The sequence below is a fragment of the Ursus americanus genome, chromosome 15 (genome assembly GCF_024610735.1).
Source record: "Ursus americanus isolate L20-20 chromosome 15, mUrsAme1.1.p, whole genome shotgun sequence".
NCBI lineage: Eukaryota > Metazoa > Chordata > Mammalia > Carnivora > Ursidae > Ursus > Ursus americanus.
The window spans coordinates 36,643,742-36,659,227 of record NC_142141.1 but is presented as its reverse complement, the minus strand read 5'-3'; the positions used below and the strand labels follow the sequence as shown (position 1 = coordinate 36,659,227).

At 42.2% G+C, this 15,486-nt stretch overlaps 1 long non-coding RNA gene and 1 pseudogene across 1 annotated transcript in view; one reads left to right on the top strand and one right to left on the bottom strand.

The window, feature by feature from the left end:
• Nucleotides 1-15,486, top strand: part of LOC148108868 (uncharacterized) — a 44,192-nt gene that overhangs the window by 1,042 nt on the left and 27,664 nt on the right. The window contains exon 2 of the long non-coding RNA XR_015726877.1: nt 12,600-14,300. This is a non-coding gene — a long non-coding RNA (uncharacterized LOC148108868). The remainder of the gene's footprint in view (nt 1-12,599; nt 14,301-15,486) is intronic.
• On the bottom strand, nt 10,691-11,696 carry LOC148108869 (elongation factor 1-alpha 1 pseudogene; annotated as a pseudogene).

Here is a 15,486-nt window from a genome sequence, read left to right as displayed (position 1 = left end):
TAAATAAATAAATAAATAAATAAAATCTCTAAAAGTTCCCCAGGTCTTTACTGGAATTAAAATTTAAAAAAATAAAAAGAATCACACTTAAAAAACAAGATAATAGGGGCTCCTGGGTGGTGCAGTCGTTAAGCGTCTGCCTTTGGCTCAGGGAGGGATCCCAGCCCCGCATCAGGCTTCCTCAGCTGGGAGCCTGCTTCTTCCTCTTCCACTCCCCCTGCTTGTGTTCTCTCTCTTGCTGACTGTCTCTCTCTCTGTCAAATAAATAAATAAAATCTTAAAAAAAAAAAAAAAAACACAAGATAATAAGATTTCCTCAAGTGATTCAAATGCGAAGTGAAGGTAGAGCCTGATACGTATATTACAAAATAGACGTTCTTAATCATAATACTAATTCACAGGCCTCCAGTATCATGAACGTTGCATATTGGCCTCATTTGAATCTTTGTCAAATAAGTGACAATGGTAATATGCATTTTTTATTTCTAGTGAGGTTGAACATTTTTCAAATATTTTCTATCCATTTGTAATTCTCCTTTTATGAATTGTTTCTTTATATTCCCTGACCATTTGTTCAATTGCATTGTTCAAGTGTTTATTATTGTAAATAACTACTCATGAGAATTAATTATTCTGCCAAATAGAGCAAGTCTGTCATTTACTTTTTCACTTTGATGTAAGTTATATGAAAATATGAAATAACTAAACTTATTTTTATAAAGCTTTTCATTATTATTATCCTCATTTAAATCAAATGTCAGCTGGTGTCACTATACTTTTTTTTTTTCTTTAAGATTTATTTATTTCAGAGAGAGCACGGCTGTCCCCAGGTGTCAGGGGGAGGGGCAGAGGGAGAAGGAAAAAATCCCAAGGAGACTCTGCACTGAGAGTGGAGCCCTTCTCATGACCCCCAGATCATGACCTGAGCTGAAACCCAGAGTCAGAGGCTTAACCGACTGAGCCACCCACATGCTCAAGAACACCAGTTCTTAAAGAATTTCAGAGGGTTGGAAGAGAACGAACAAAAGTGTGGTGTCATGAAAGCCTAGGAAGGATGAGTCTAGGAAGGAGTAACCAACCATGTGAAAATCCAAGTAAGGACAAATAAAAATAAGGCTCAGAGTTCCCACAGCAGCAGTGTTGGTGTTTTGTAGTTATAGTGCCAGATATATAACTGAAATCCTTCTGGTAGCAGATAATAAAATCAAATCTAACTAGCTTGAGCAAGAAAGGGAATTTATTGTAGAGATTGTGGTGTATCCCACAGAATCTAAGGAGTGGTTTCAACTACCAGTCCTTGGAAGGAACGGGAACCAGGACAGATCATAGGCATTCTGTGTAGAGCAGTGCTCTCCAGTAGAAACTTCTGTAATGGTGGAAAGTTTCTGTGTCTGCTCTGCCCAAAATGGTAGCCATTAGCCACAATGGTATTGAGCACCTGAAATGTAACTAGAGCAGCTGAGACACTGATTTTTAAAAAAAAATTTTTTTTAAGATTTTATTTATTTATTTGACAGAGAGAGAGACAGCCAGCAAGAGAGGAAACACAAGCAGGGGAGGTGGGAGAGGAAGAAGCAGGCTCCCAGCAGAGGGGCCTGATGTGGGGCTCTATCCCAGAACACTGGGATCACGCCCTGAGCCGAAGGCAGACACTTAACAACTGAGCCACCCGGGGCGCCCCTTAAATTTTATTTTAATTAAATTCAAATAACTACATGTGGCTAGTGTCTTCTGTATTTTACAGCACAGCTTTAAAACCTTGCCACTAATATGACTCAATTCCAATTGTTCTCAGTTCAAAATTGCAAATCTCTTGGCAGGAAAGTGCAAACAGTGCAGTTCGGGTAAAGGATCCATTTCTGGACCAGTCTGCTATGGCTAGGATCACATAGTACAGAAATGGCTGCTGAGTGCTTATTTGTGTGTATTTGAGGCCTTTCTTTCAGCACAAGGGGAATCATTCTACGCTGAGGTCTATTACAAGATGGAGTGATGAATTATTTAGGATAAGACTAGGCTGCCATATCAAAAAGGCCCTACAAAAAATCAGTGGCCCAAAGAACAGAGACATTTATTTCTCCCTTATGAATCTATTGCAAGGTGACTAATTCGACTTGGAGGAGTAGCTCTCATCCATACAATTATTCAGAGATTCTTCTTCCTTCAAGATACTTGCTCTGGCATTCTTCAGTGTCTTATTGCATAATCAAACTGGGTCACCGTGGATTTCAGCCAAGAGAAGGGGAATCTGAGATTGTATGTCCACAGTATTAAGATCTGAGCCCAGAAGTAGTACGCAATATTTCTGCTTCTGCTACATTAGGGAGAACTTAATCACATGGACATTGCAAGGGAGGCTGGGAAACGTAGACCAGCAATGTACCCAGTAATACGGAAAGAATGTTTTGGTGCACAATTATTATTATGGACAACCAATTTGGTGGACAATTATTACAAGTAGTTAGATTTTTTTTTTTTTAAATAATGATTTTTTATTATATTATGTTAGTCACCATACAGTACATCCCCGGTTTTCGATGTAAGGCTCGATGATTCATTAGTTGTGTATAACACCCAGTGCACCATGCAATATGTGCCCTCCTTACTACCCATCACCGGTCTATCCCATTCCCCCACCCCCCTCCCCTCTGTAGCCCTCAGTTTGTTTCTCATAGTCCATAGTCTCTCATGTTTCATTCCCCCTTCTGATTACCCCCCCTTTCTTTATCCCTTTCTTCCCCTACTGATCATTCTACTTCTTATGTTCCATAGATGAGAGAAATCATATGATAGTTGTCTTTCTCTGCTTGACTTATTTCACTAAGCATTATCTCCTCCAGTGCCGTCCATGTTGTAGCAAATGTTGAGAACTCATTCTTTCTGATTGCTGAGTAATATTCCATTGTATATATGGACCACAACTTCTTAATCCAGTCATCTGTTGCAGGGCATCTCGGCTCCTTCCATGATTTAGCTATTGTGGACATTGCTGCTATGAACATTGGGGTGCATATGGCCCTTCTCTTCACTACGTCTGTATCTTTGGGGTAAACACCCAGTAGTGCAATGGCTGGATCATAGGGTAGCTCAATTTTTAACTTTTTAAGGGACCTCCACACGGTTTTCCAGAGTGGCTGTACCAACTTGCACTCCCACCAACAATGTAGGAGGGATCCCCTTTCTCCACATCCTCTCCAACAATTGTTGTTTCTTGCCTTGTCTATTTTTGCCATTCTAACTGGCGTAAGGTGGTATCTCAGTGTGGTTTTGATTTGAATTTCCTTGATGGCTAATGATTTTGAACATTTTTTCATGTGTCTGTTAGCCATTTGTATGTCTTCATTGGAAAAGTGTCTGTTCATATCTTCTGCCCATTTTTTGATTTGTTTATTTGTTTCTCGTGTATTGAGTTTGAGAAGTTCTTTGTAGATCTTGGATACCAGTCCTTTATCTGTAGTGTCATTTGCAAATATCTTCTCCCATTCCGTGGGCTGCCTCTTAGTTTTTCTGACTGTTTCCTTGGCTGTGCAGAAACTTTTAATCTTGATGAAGTCCCATAAATTCATTTTATCTTTTGTTTCTCTTGCCTTTGGGGATGTGTCATGAAAAAGGTTGCTTTGGCTGATGTCGTAGAGGTTGCTGCCTATGTTCTCCTCTAGAATTTTGATGGATTCCTGTCTCACATCGAGGTCTTTCATCCATTTGGAGTTTATTTTTGTGTATGGTGTGAGATAGTGGTCAAGTTTCATTCTTTTGCATGTAGCTGTCCAATTTTCCCAGCACCATTTATTGAAGAGACTGTCTTTTTCCCACCGGATGTTTTTTCCTGCTTTATCAAAGATTAGTTGCCCAAAGAGCTGAGGGTCCATTTCTGGGCTCTCTATTCTGTTCCATTGGTCTATGTGTCTGTTTTTGTGCCAGTACCATGCTGTCTTTGTGATCACAGCTTTGTAGTACAGCTCGAAATCCGGCATTGTGATGCCCCCAGCTTTGTTTTTCCTTTTCAACAGTTCCTTGGAGATTCGGGGTCTTTTCTGGTTCCATACAAATTTAAGGACTATTTGTTCCAGTTCTTTGAAAAACGTTCTCGGTATTTTGATCGGGATAGCATTGAAAGTGTAGATTGCTCTGGGTAGCATGGACATTTTAACTATGTTAATTCTTCCGATCCATGAGCATGGAATATCTTTCCATCTTTTTATGTCTTCCTCAATGTCTTTTAAGAGTGATTTATAGTTTCTAGAATAAAGGTCCTTTACGTCTCTGGTTAAGTTAATTCCAAGGTAACGTATGGTTTTTGGTGCTATTGTAAATGGGATGGATTCCCTGATTTCTCTTTCTTCGTTCTCGTTATTCGTGTACAGAAATGCAACTGATTTCTGAGCATTGATTTTGTATCCCGCCACGTTACTGAATTGCTCTATAACTTCTAATAGTTTGGGAGTGGCTTCTTTTGGGTTTTCCATATAGAGTATCATGTCGTCTGCGAAGAGAGACATTTTGACTTCTTCTTTGCCGATTTGAATACCTTTGATCCCTTTTTGTTGTCTGATTGCTGTTGCAAGGACTTCTAGTACTATGTTGAATAATAGTGGCGAGAGTGGGCATCCTTGTCGTGTTCCTGATCTTAAGGGAAAGGCTTCCAGCTTTTCCCCATTGAGAATAATATTTGCAGTAGGCTTTTCATAGATGGCTTTTATGAGATTGAGAAATGTACCTTCTATTCCTACACTCTGAAGGGTTTTAATCAGGAAAGGATGCTGTATTTTGTCAAATGCTTTTTTGGCATCGATTGAGAGGATCATATGGTTCTTGAGTCTTTTCTTGTTGATATGATGTATCACGCTGATTGATTTGCGAATATTGAACCACGCTTGCATCCCAGGTATGAATCCCACTTGATCGTGGTGGATAATCCTTTTAATGAACTGTTGGATTCTATTAGCAAGTATCTTGTTGAGGATTTTGGCGTCCATATTCATTAGGGAAATCGGTCTGTAATTCTCCTTTTTGATGGGGTCTTTGCCTGGTTTGGGGATCAAGGTAATATTGGCCTCATAGAATGAGTTTGGTAGCTTTCCTTCTGTTTCTATTTTTTGAAATAGCTTTAGGAGAATAGGTATTATTTCTTCTTTGAATGTTTGGTAGAATTCCCCAGGAAAACCATCCGGGCCTGGAGTTTTGTTATTTGGAAGGTTGTTTATCACTGACTCAATTTCTTCATAATTAATTGGCCTGTTTAAGAAATCAATTTCTTCCGGTTTCAATCTTGGTAGTTTATAGGTTTCCAGGAAGGATTCCATCTCTTCCAGATTGCTTAGTTTATTGGCATATAGCTGTTGATAAAAATTTCTAATAATCCTTCCAATTTCAATGGTGTTCGTCGTGACCTCTCCTTTTTCATTCATAATTTTAATAATCTGGGTCCTTTCTCTTTTCTTTTGGATAAGTCTTGCCAGGGGTCTGTCAATTTTATTGATTCTCTCCAAGAACCAGCTTCTAGTCCTGTTGATCTGCTCTACTGTACTTCTGGTTTCTGCTTGATTGATTTCAGCTTTAATTTTGGTCAACTGCTTCCTTGTGCGTGGATTAGGCCTGTCCCTCTGTTGCTGTTCCAGCTTCTTGAGGTGAGAATATAAAAACTGCATTTTAGATTTTTCTATTCTTTTGAGTGAGGCTTGGATGGCTATGTATTTCCCCCTTAGGACTGCCTTTGCAGTATCCCATAGGTTTTGGACTGTTGTATTTTCATTCTCATTGGTCTCCATAAATTGTTTAATTTGATTTTTGATTTCCTGGTTTATCGAGTCATTCCTGAGCAGGATGGTTCTTAGTCTCCAAGTGTTTGAGTTTCTTCCAAATTTTTCCTTGTGGTTGAGTTCCAATTTCAGAGCGTTGTGGTCTGAGAATATGCAGGGGATAATTTCAATCTTTTGGTATCGGCTGAGACCTGTTTTGTGTCCCAGAACATGGTCTATTCTTGAAAATGTTCCATGGGCATTAGAATAGAATGAGTATTCTTTGGTTCTGGGGTGTAGTGTTCTATATATATCTAAGAGGTCCAACTCGTCGAGTATGGCATTCAAAGCCTTTGATTCTTTGCTTAGTTTTTGCCAGGGTGTTCTGTCTATTTCTGAGAGTGGAGTGTTGAGGTCCCCTACTATTAATGTATTTTTATCTATATGTCTCTTTATTCTGGTTAAGAGTTGGCTTGTGTATCTTGCTGCTCCCCTGTTGGGGGCATATATATTTATAATTGTCATATCCACTTGTTGAATACTTCCTTTAAGAATAATATAGTGCCCTTCTGCGTCTCTAACTATAGTCTGTAGTTTAAAATCCAATTTATCTGATATGAGAATTGCTACCCCAGCTTTCTTTTGAGGTCCATTTGCGTGAAAGATGGTACTCCATCCCCTTACTCTCAGTCTGAATGCATCTTTGGGTTTGAAATGAGTCTCTTGTAGACAGCAAATGGATGGGTCATTTCTTTTTATCCAATCTGCAACCCTGTGGCGTTTAAAGCAAGAATTTAAACCATTAATGTTCAGGCTGAGTACTGAGAGATATGCTTTTAATTCTGCCATGTTGTCAGTAAAGTCTTTTTTGTATTGGCTGTGACTTTCTGTTTTGTATCACTCTTGGGGCCTTTTTACTTTTATAGAACCCCCCGTAATACCTCCTGTAGGGCTGGTTTCGTGGTTACGAAATTGGCTAGTGACTGTCGATTCTGAAATGTCTTTATTTCTCCATCAATTCTGAATGACAGCCTTGCTGGATAAAGGATCCTTGGCTGCATGTTTTTCTCTGAAAGAGCTTTAAAAATGCTCCCCCAACCCTTTCTCTCATTCCAGGTCTGTGTAGACAGGTCTGATGTAATTCTGATGCCTTTGCCTTGGTACGTGAGAAATTTCTTTGCCCTGGCCGCTTTCAATACTGTATCCTTGGATCTCATATTTGCGAATTGCACTATGACGTGACGTGGTGTAGGTCTGTCATGGTTGATCTTGGGAGGGGTCCTCTCTGCCTCTTGGACACGAATTTTTGTTTCCCTTGCTAGATTAGGGAAGTTTTCAGCTACAATTTGTTCAAATATCTCTTCTAGACCTCTGTTTTTCTCCACCCCCTCGGGGATGCCGATGATTCTAACATTGGATCGTTTCGTTGAGTCAGTAATCTCCCGTAGCCAACATTCGTGGGCGTGGATTTTTTTAAGACCATCTTCTATTTTTATTTTTTCCTCTATTAACCCATCCTCCAATTCACTAACCCTTTCCTCCGCTTCCGTGACCCTGGCCGTCAGAGCCTCTAGTTTTGCCTGCATTTGGCTCATAGAATTTTTAATTTCTGTCAAATTCGCTCTCATTTCCGCCCTTAGGGATTGTATATTCTCAGTAATATTTTCCTGAATACTTTTTTCAAGTCTACTCATTATCTTGACCATTGTTACTCTGAATTCCATTTCTGATAATTTGGTTACATCCATATCCGTTACTTCTGTGGCAGAGGCCACTGACTCACTGTCTTTTCTTTGCTGGGGGGGGCTTCTCCTTCTTGTCATTCTGATGAAGAGAGGTTGCGGGGTTTCCAGAGCCCAAAATTATTGACTGGGTCCCAGGCCGTGCCCCTTGTTTTATAGGGATCTTAGAGATGTGGGCTTCTTCTTTAAAGATTTTATTTATTTACTTATCTGAGAGAGGGAGACAGACAGTCAGCAAGAACGAAACAGAAGCAGGGGAGTGAGAGAGGAAGAAGCAGGCTCCCAGCGGAGGAGCCCGATGAGGGACTCCTTTCCGGAACGCCGGGATCACGCCCTAAGCCGAAGACAGGCGCTCAATGCCGGCGCCACCCAGGCGCCCGGGTTGTGGGCTTCTTGATTTTTCAGCCTGCCTTCTGTGTTCTGGGGGAGGGGCCTGCCGCGCCGATACTCAGGCAACCCTGTTTGGTTAGAGTCTCCGTGTCCCCTGCGAGGGAGGATGGGGATGGGCACTCTCTGAGCCGGTATTTCCAGGCTTTTGTTCTCTGGCGGCTTTCCCTGGCGGCCGGCTATGCCTCTTCTGAGGGTCAGAGCAGCAGAGGCTGCATTGTCACAGAACAGAGGGATTGCGGCCCGTTCTCCACTGATGTTCTGGCCACTTTAACTCTATTACTGTTGGTGCTGCTCAACCCTGCAGCGTCCCGGGATGTGCGCCCCACACCCGGCGTCCCTGCCCTCACTTCCAGGGCCGGCGCGTCTCTGTCCTTTGTGTTTCTAATGCCGCCAGCCGCCAGCCGCCCCGCGCGCACTCCGGGAGTTCCCGGTCTCAGTCTGGATCCCGTGAGCACACCGGGATTCCGGTGTTCCGGGAGATGCCTGGTGGCGCGCGCGTTCACGGCTCACCGGTCTCAGTCCGCTCTCTCGCGGGTGCCCTCTGTGAGTCCGCCCGCTCCCCTGTGCAGGTGGCTGCCGCTTCCCGGAGCCCAAACGCTGTTTACAGCTCCCCTCTTCGTACCTCAATACTCAGCGCTGGAGATGTTCATTTGTAGAGATCCAGATGCATCATCCTGCGTCTCAGGCTGATTCCGTGGTTATTTAGGCTGGTCTGGTACCTATCCAGCTCGACTCAGGGGACCGGCTGAAAAAGGGGTCCCCTACTCCTCCGCCATCTTAACTCCAAAAGTCCACAAGTAGTTAGATTTTTAAAATAACGATACGTATTTTCTGCCTTCAAGGTTATCACAGTTTTGGTAAGGAGATAGATGACTATTTAACTAGCAATGAATAAGGAACATGTTGTAAGAATGCAAAGAATGACTCAAAATGGTATTTCTCAAACGTTAAGGTATATAGGAATCACTTGAGAATCTTATTAAAATGCAGATTTTGACTCAGTAGGTTTGGGGTGGAGGGAGCCTTGAGATCTGCTTTCCTAACAAGCTTCCAGTGATGCCACACTTCAGGTCCTTGGACCATACTTTGAGTAGCAAGTAGTTGCAGATTCAGCAGAGGAAATGGCAATTGAGCTACACCTATGTGATATGGTGATTAAGAGTCCAAGTTTGGTGGGGTGACTTGGTGGTACAGTAGGTTAAGCATATGACTCTTGGTTTCGGCTGGTTATGATCTTGGGTGGTAATCTTGGAGTTGTGATCCTTGGGGTCGTGAGATCGAACCCCACGTACCGCCCCACGTCTCACCCCATGTCACACCCCGAGTTCAGTGCAGAGTCTGCTTAACATGGTCTCTCCCTTTCTCTCTGCCCCTCCCCCCTCAAATAAATAGTAAATCTTTTGAAAGAAAATAAAAGGGAGTCTAGATTCAGATATTAGACATCCTATGTTTAATTCCAAACTCTATGATATACCAGCTGATTTAAATTGCTTATCTTTAAGCAAGATTTTTAAGATCTTAAGTAACAGAGAACCTAAACTGGATTTAACAATAAAAGAAACCAAACAATAAATGATTAGCTCATTAATGCAGGGGTTCAGCAGGTTTCTGGCAAGTTTTGATCAGGCAGGGCTTTGGTTCTATTTTTCTCTAATTGTTGTCACTCTGCCTTTCGTCTTCAGGATGGCTTCTTTTGTGGTAAAGTGAGAAGATGGCAAATCTACCATTTTACAAAGAAAATGTAGTTTATAATTTTTTTCTGTAATTGAATATTCTTCATGAGCCCTTACCCCTGTGTGTAGCAGGGAAAAATCTTTATCTTGACATTAATAGTACTACCATTTCTTCTTTGTAAGAATTTCAAATAAATGCTGTATCTTGTGGCTTTTCTTCTCCTCATTCTACTTAATCTATAGGGTAGATTCATAGTGATAGTGGGAAGAGGGGTTGTGTGCCCTAAAGGCAATGGGGGAGAGAGTACTTGGCTTCAAACTTTGTTTTCTATATTCTTACCCACTGCTTCAGGATGTTTGATGTTTGCTCCTAATCTCTTGGATTGGTATCTACTGTGGTACAGCGGGTTAGCCTCTTTCTCCCGTGATGATGCTACACTGCCCACTAAGGCTCAGCCTTTCTTCTTTCCATTCTGTGCCTCTTCAGGGGGTCCCCTTGCTCTCAACTTCCCCAGAGTATGTAAGTTACATGCCTCAAACTTGACTTAAGAGCTAAGAGCAGCTCAGTCCCTTTCCCTATCACATTACTATGTTTTATTCTAGTGGGATCACCCCCATATTGGGGGGTGGGCCTCCTAAAGGACAATTTTTTCCAATGACAGAGAAAAACGCCTTGGCTTTCAACTTTCTTCTTCACCCCATCCTCATGAGATTTGATCTTGAAATACATGCATATCTGATTCCTTGTTTCCACTAAGCCAGAGGGGCTTCCTCTTCTTGCCTGCACAGTACTCCTCTTAAACATATTCTGAGTCTTCTTTGGATTGCCCTGCATTGTGGCTTATGGCAAAATGCCATAGTCAGACTTTAATGTTTTGAATTTGGAATTTAACAAGAAATTTAGAGAACTCCTTTCTCTGTAAATAAAGCTGAACTGTTTAGACTGCTGTCTCATTAAAGAATCAAGTAATTTTACTTGGGGACTTGAAACTGAAAATGAAAACTTTGTTTTAGGTGGTATCTATCTTCTTTTTTTTTCTCATTGAACTTTTGTTTTAATGGATCTCAAAATTGTGTGACAGATTTTTTTTAAATGTTCTTTTTTTTTTTAATTTTATTTTTTATTCGACAGAGATAGAGACAACCAGCGAGAGAGGGAACACAAGCAGGGGGAGTGGGAGAGGAAGAAGCAGGCTCATAGCGGAAGAGCCTGATGTGGGGCTCGATCCCATAACGCCAGGATCACGCCCTGAGCTGAAGGCAGACGCTTAACCGCTGTGCCACCCAGGCGCCCCATCTGTGACAGATTTTTAATACTTTCCATTAAAAAGTACTGATTTTAAAAACTAATAACTTAAAACTGCCACACACACGCACACACACACAAAAACCCCCCAAGTGCTCACAAAACATTCTCCTTTCCTTCTGAAGGTTTTACAATGCGTTGTTATTATTAACCAGTCTTTTACTATTAAACTTAGATGGCCAATTGACACAAAGAGTTCTGAGACCGTTCTTCCACCACTGATTAAAACTGTGGTGGCTGGTATTGGGGCTAATATTCATTTAGCCTTCTGAGCTCTCTGGGCAGACTTGGTGACTTTGACAGCTCCAGCTGCCTTCTTGTCCAGTGCTTCGATGACACCCACAGCAACTGTCTGTCTCATGTTATGAACAGCAAAATTACCCAGAAGAGGATAGTCAGAGAAGCTCTCAACACACATAGGCTTGCCAGAAACCATATCAACAATGGTAGCATCACTAGATTTCAAGAACATGGGACCATCTAGCTTTTTTCCAGAACGACAATCTATCTTCTCCTTCAGCTCAGCAAACTTGCAAGCGATGTGAGCTGTGTGACAATCCAGCACAGGTGCATATCCAGCACTGATTTGGCCTGGATGGTTCAGGATAATCACTGGAGCCATGAAGTCAGCTGCTTCCCTTGGTGGGTCATTTTTGCTGTCACCAGCCGCGTTGCCAAGATGAACATCTTCGACAGATACATTCTTGACAATGAAGCCCACACTGTCCCCAGGAATAGCTTCACTCAAAGTTTCATGGTGCATTTCAACAGACTTTACTTCAGTTGTAACATTGGCTGGAGCAAAGGTGACCACCATGCCAGGTTTAAGAACATGTCTCCACTCGGCCCACAGAAACAGTACCAATACCACCAATATTGTAGACGTCCTGGAGAGCGAGATGCAAGGGCTTGTCAGTTGGACAAGCTGGTGACAGAATGCAATCCAGAGCTTCAAGCAGTGTGGCATTCCCATCTCTAGAGGTGACTTTCCATCTCTTGAATCAAGGCAGTTAGCACTTGGCTCCAGCATGTTGTCTCCATTCCAACCAGAAATTGGCACAAATGCTACTGTGTCAGGGTTGTAACCAATTTTCTTAATATAGGTGCTGACTTCCTTAATGATTTTCTCGTTATCTCTTCTGGCTCAGTGGAATCCCTTTTGTTCATACCAACAATTAGCTGTTTTAGTTGTTTTACACCCAGTGTGTAAGCCGGAAGGGCATGCTCATGGGACTGCCCATTCTTGGAGACACCCGCTCCAAATGCATCAGCATCAGCAGCCACAATCAGGACAGTACAGTCAGCCTGAGATGTGACTGGAATCGTGTTTTTATAAAGTCTCTGTGTCCTGGGGCATCAATGATGGTCACATAATACTTGCTGGTCTCAAGTTTCCACAGGGAGATATCGATGGTGATACCACATTCACGTTCAGCTTTCAGTTTATCCAAGACCTAGGAATACTTGAAGGAGCCCTTTCCCATCTCAGCAGCCTCCTTCTCAAATTTTTCGATAGTTCTTTTGTTGATCCCACCACATTTGTAGATCAGATAAACAGTAGTGGTAGACATGCCCGAATCTATGTGTCCAATGACAAGGTTGATATGAGTCCTTTCCTTTCCTATTTTGGCTTAGGTTTATCGGTGGTTTTCACGACACCTGTGTTTTGTGTGACAAACCTGTTGTGAAAAAGCTAGGTGGTATCTATCTTCTTTTTTTTCAAGATTTTATTTATTTATTTGACAGAGAGAGAAAGCACAAGCAGAGGGAGCAGCAAGCAGAGGGATAAGGAGAAGCAGGCTCCTAGCTGAGAAGAAAGCTCAACGTTGGCTCCATCCTAGGACCCTGGGATCATGACCTGAGCAGAAAGCAAACGCCTAACCGACTGAGCCATCCAGGCACCCCAGCATCTATCTTCTATATAAGAAGTGAATGTCACTGATTCAATGAATGGGTAGTAATGATAGCTTTGTACTTTGTCAGCTTGGCTAGGCTGAATCCCCTCCTGGTACGTTTCTAGCTAGAGTAGACCACAAGGAAGATTCTTATGGGAGATTTCGAAAGCAGAAGTGAAGTAGCTGTCTTGTAGCCCACATATGTGGTCACTTATCTGCTGGCTTTGCAGCTGCTCTAACTTCCCGTGGATCCTCTTTCAAAGTCTCCAACTCCTGGGCCAGGTGTAAGGATTTAGCTCCATGAAGGCCTCAGCTTCTGCAGGACACCAATACCACCAAGGTCAGAAGCAACAAGAACTGACATGGGTTTTGGCCATCCTCAAGAGCTCCAGTTCATGCTTGTAGGGTCCAACCTGTCCTTGCCCTCTTCTCCTTTGCAGCCATCCTCCCTTGCTGCCTGCCTGCTCTATGAACTTCGAGCTCCAACATCTGATGCAAAGAAACAGCCTTACAGAGACTTACAGCTCCCTTGATTGCATAAAGTCAAATTCCTGCAAAAATACACACCACAAACACACACATTTTCTAGTGCTTCTTTCTCAGAACCCTGACTGTATAATATGTAAGGCAACAAATTTTAAAGAATATGAAATTACTTCCCAAAATATTATTTAAAAGTATCACTTCTGCTATGGTAGCAAAAGGCTACAGATGTCTCAGATCCTACACTGTCACACCACGCCATCCTGAAATACAAGATCTAGTTCCCCAACCTGTGCTTCACTCTGATTGGAACAATTTAAGCCACATACCTGCTTTGAGTCAATCACTTGTACTAAAATAAATAAATAAGCATTGATTGGGTTAGGCTTTAGTTAAGTGTCATTTATAGACTAATCACTGTGACAAGGTGAGTTACAGGACTGTAGCTGCAATAGCTACTTCTGGCTTTTCCCTGTCACCCGAAATGCAGCCGTTTTATATGTTAAGTATGCTTCCATTGCTTCATTTGGAGGGTCAATTTATCACGTACTCGGGCAGACAATGAATAAGAATCCAGAAGCCATTTTGACCGTCTTCCAGTTCAACAGAAACTATTAAGCTGAATTATGCAATCTGTTAGAGTTGCCAGGTTGTCAGAGACAGAAGACTAATTCTCGTGGCAAGCATTTTGGACCCATATGTCATCTCAGCCACAGGGACTCATCCTCTGATTTCTCTTCTGAGGCTCTACTTCAGAAAGGGACCCACAACAGCTGTGTGACTTGACAGACGGGCTGTGCGGGGATGCTGTGACAGTTTACTAAGCTGCCGTTCATTCTTGATCTTTAGATGAGTGTAACAGTACTGTTGGAACGTGCACCCTTTTAGTTTCAAGTCCTAAATTCTCCTCTTGTTTAAAGAGAAACTGGAGTTGTTATTTCTACTTTCAGAAAGCCTATCAAAAGGAAAAAGACAACCCATGTCAAGGGGAAAAAAGTACGTCAAAAAGTAAGACCGGCCCCAATTCCTTGGCTATTAAGACAGGACATCGGAAAGAATATACATGCTTTTAGGTAAGGCTCTACATCTTGACTCAGTGGTAAACAAGTGTGTTCACTTTGAGAAAACTTATCCTATGATTTGGGTGCTATTCTGTATGTTATTTCAAGTAAAATCAGGGTTGTTTTGTTTTGTTTGGGGGGGGGCATGCAGAGGGAGAGGGAGAGGGAGAACCCCAAGCAGGCTTCGCACCTAGCACAGAGTCTGACACAGGGTCTAAGCTCACAATCCTGAGATCATGACCTGAGCTGAAATCAAGAATCGGACGCTCAACTGATTTGAGCCACCCAGGTGCCTCAAAATCAGTTTTTAAAAAATCATATATTGGGGTGCCTGGCTGGCTCAGTCAGTAGAGCATGCGACTCTTGATCTTAGAGTGATGAGTTTGAGCCCCACATTGGGTGCAGAGATTACCTAAATAAATAAATAAAAATAAATAAAAAAATACATATTGAAAGCTATCATTTATTTTTTTGAAAGCTACTGTTTAGTTTTTAAAAAAATATTTATTTGAAAGAGAGAGGGCACGCACACGTGTGCACACGAACGGGGTGGGTGTAGAGGGAGAGGGAGAAGCAGGCTCCCCACGGAGCCCCAATGTGGGGCTCAATCCCAGGACCCTGGGATCATGACTTGAGCCAAAGGCAGATGCTTAACCAACTGAGCCACCCAGGTGCCCCTGAAAGCTACCATTTAAACAAAAATAAAATTCTGCTTGACTAAACAAAAAAGAGATCTATCAGAGCCCAAACAGATTCACCTTTAAAGGACGTAGGATTTTGATAAAAAGGGGAGAAAAATCATGAGTTCAGGTTTGGGTTTTTTTTTTCTTCATTTTTAAGGGGACTAAGAGGACAAACTATTCGATTAATCTGAGGATGAAAAGTATCATTTTCTCAGATGTTCTGATGAGGCTTCTCATATCCCTAAAAGGTTATCAGCTAATGCAAAAATGTGGTCAAAATGCGAAGCTGCCCTCATAGTGGCCGGAGTGGAAGGCTGCTGCTCCAAAGCACAGTCTTCTTAAAATCTCCCGGTTCCCAGGTTCGGGCTCAGCTTCCATCACATGGAATAAACGGAGGACTCATTCAGGAAGTGTAAAGTGAGCTTCTTGATGCAGATTGTAAGTACAAGGCATCCTGTGGGTGCTGACGTAGCAGACTCCTTGAGAACGGGATCTTAGCAGCCAGATGAGTAGTA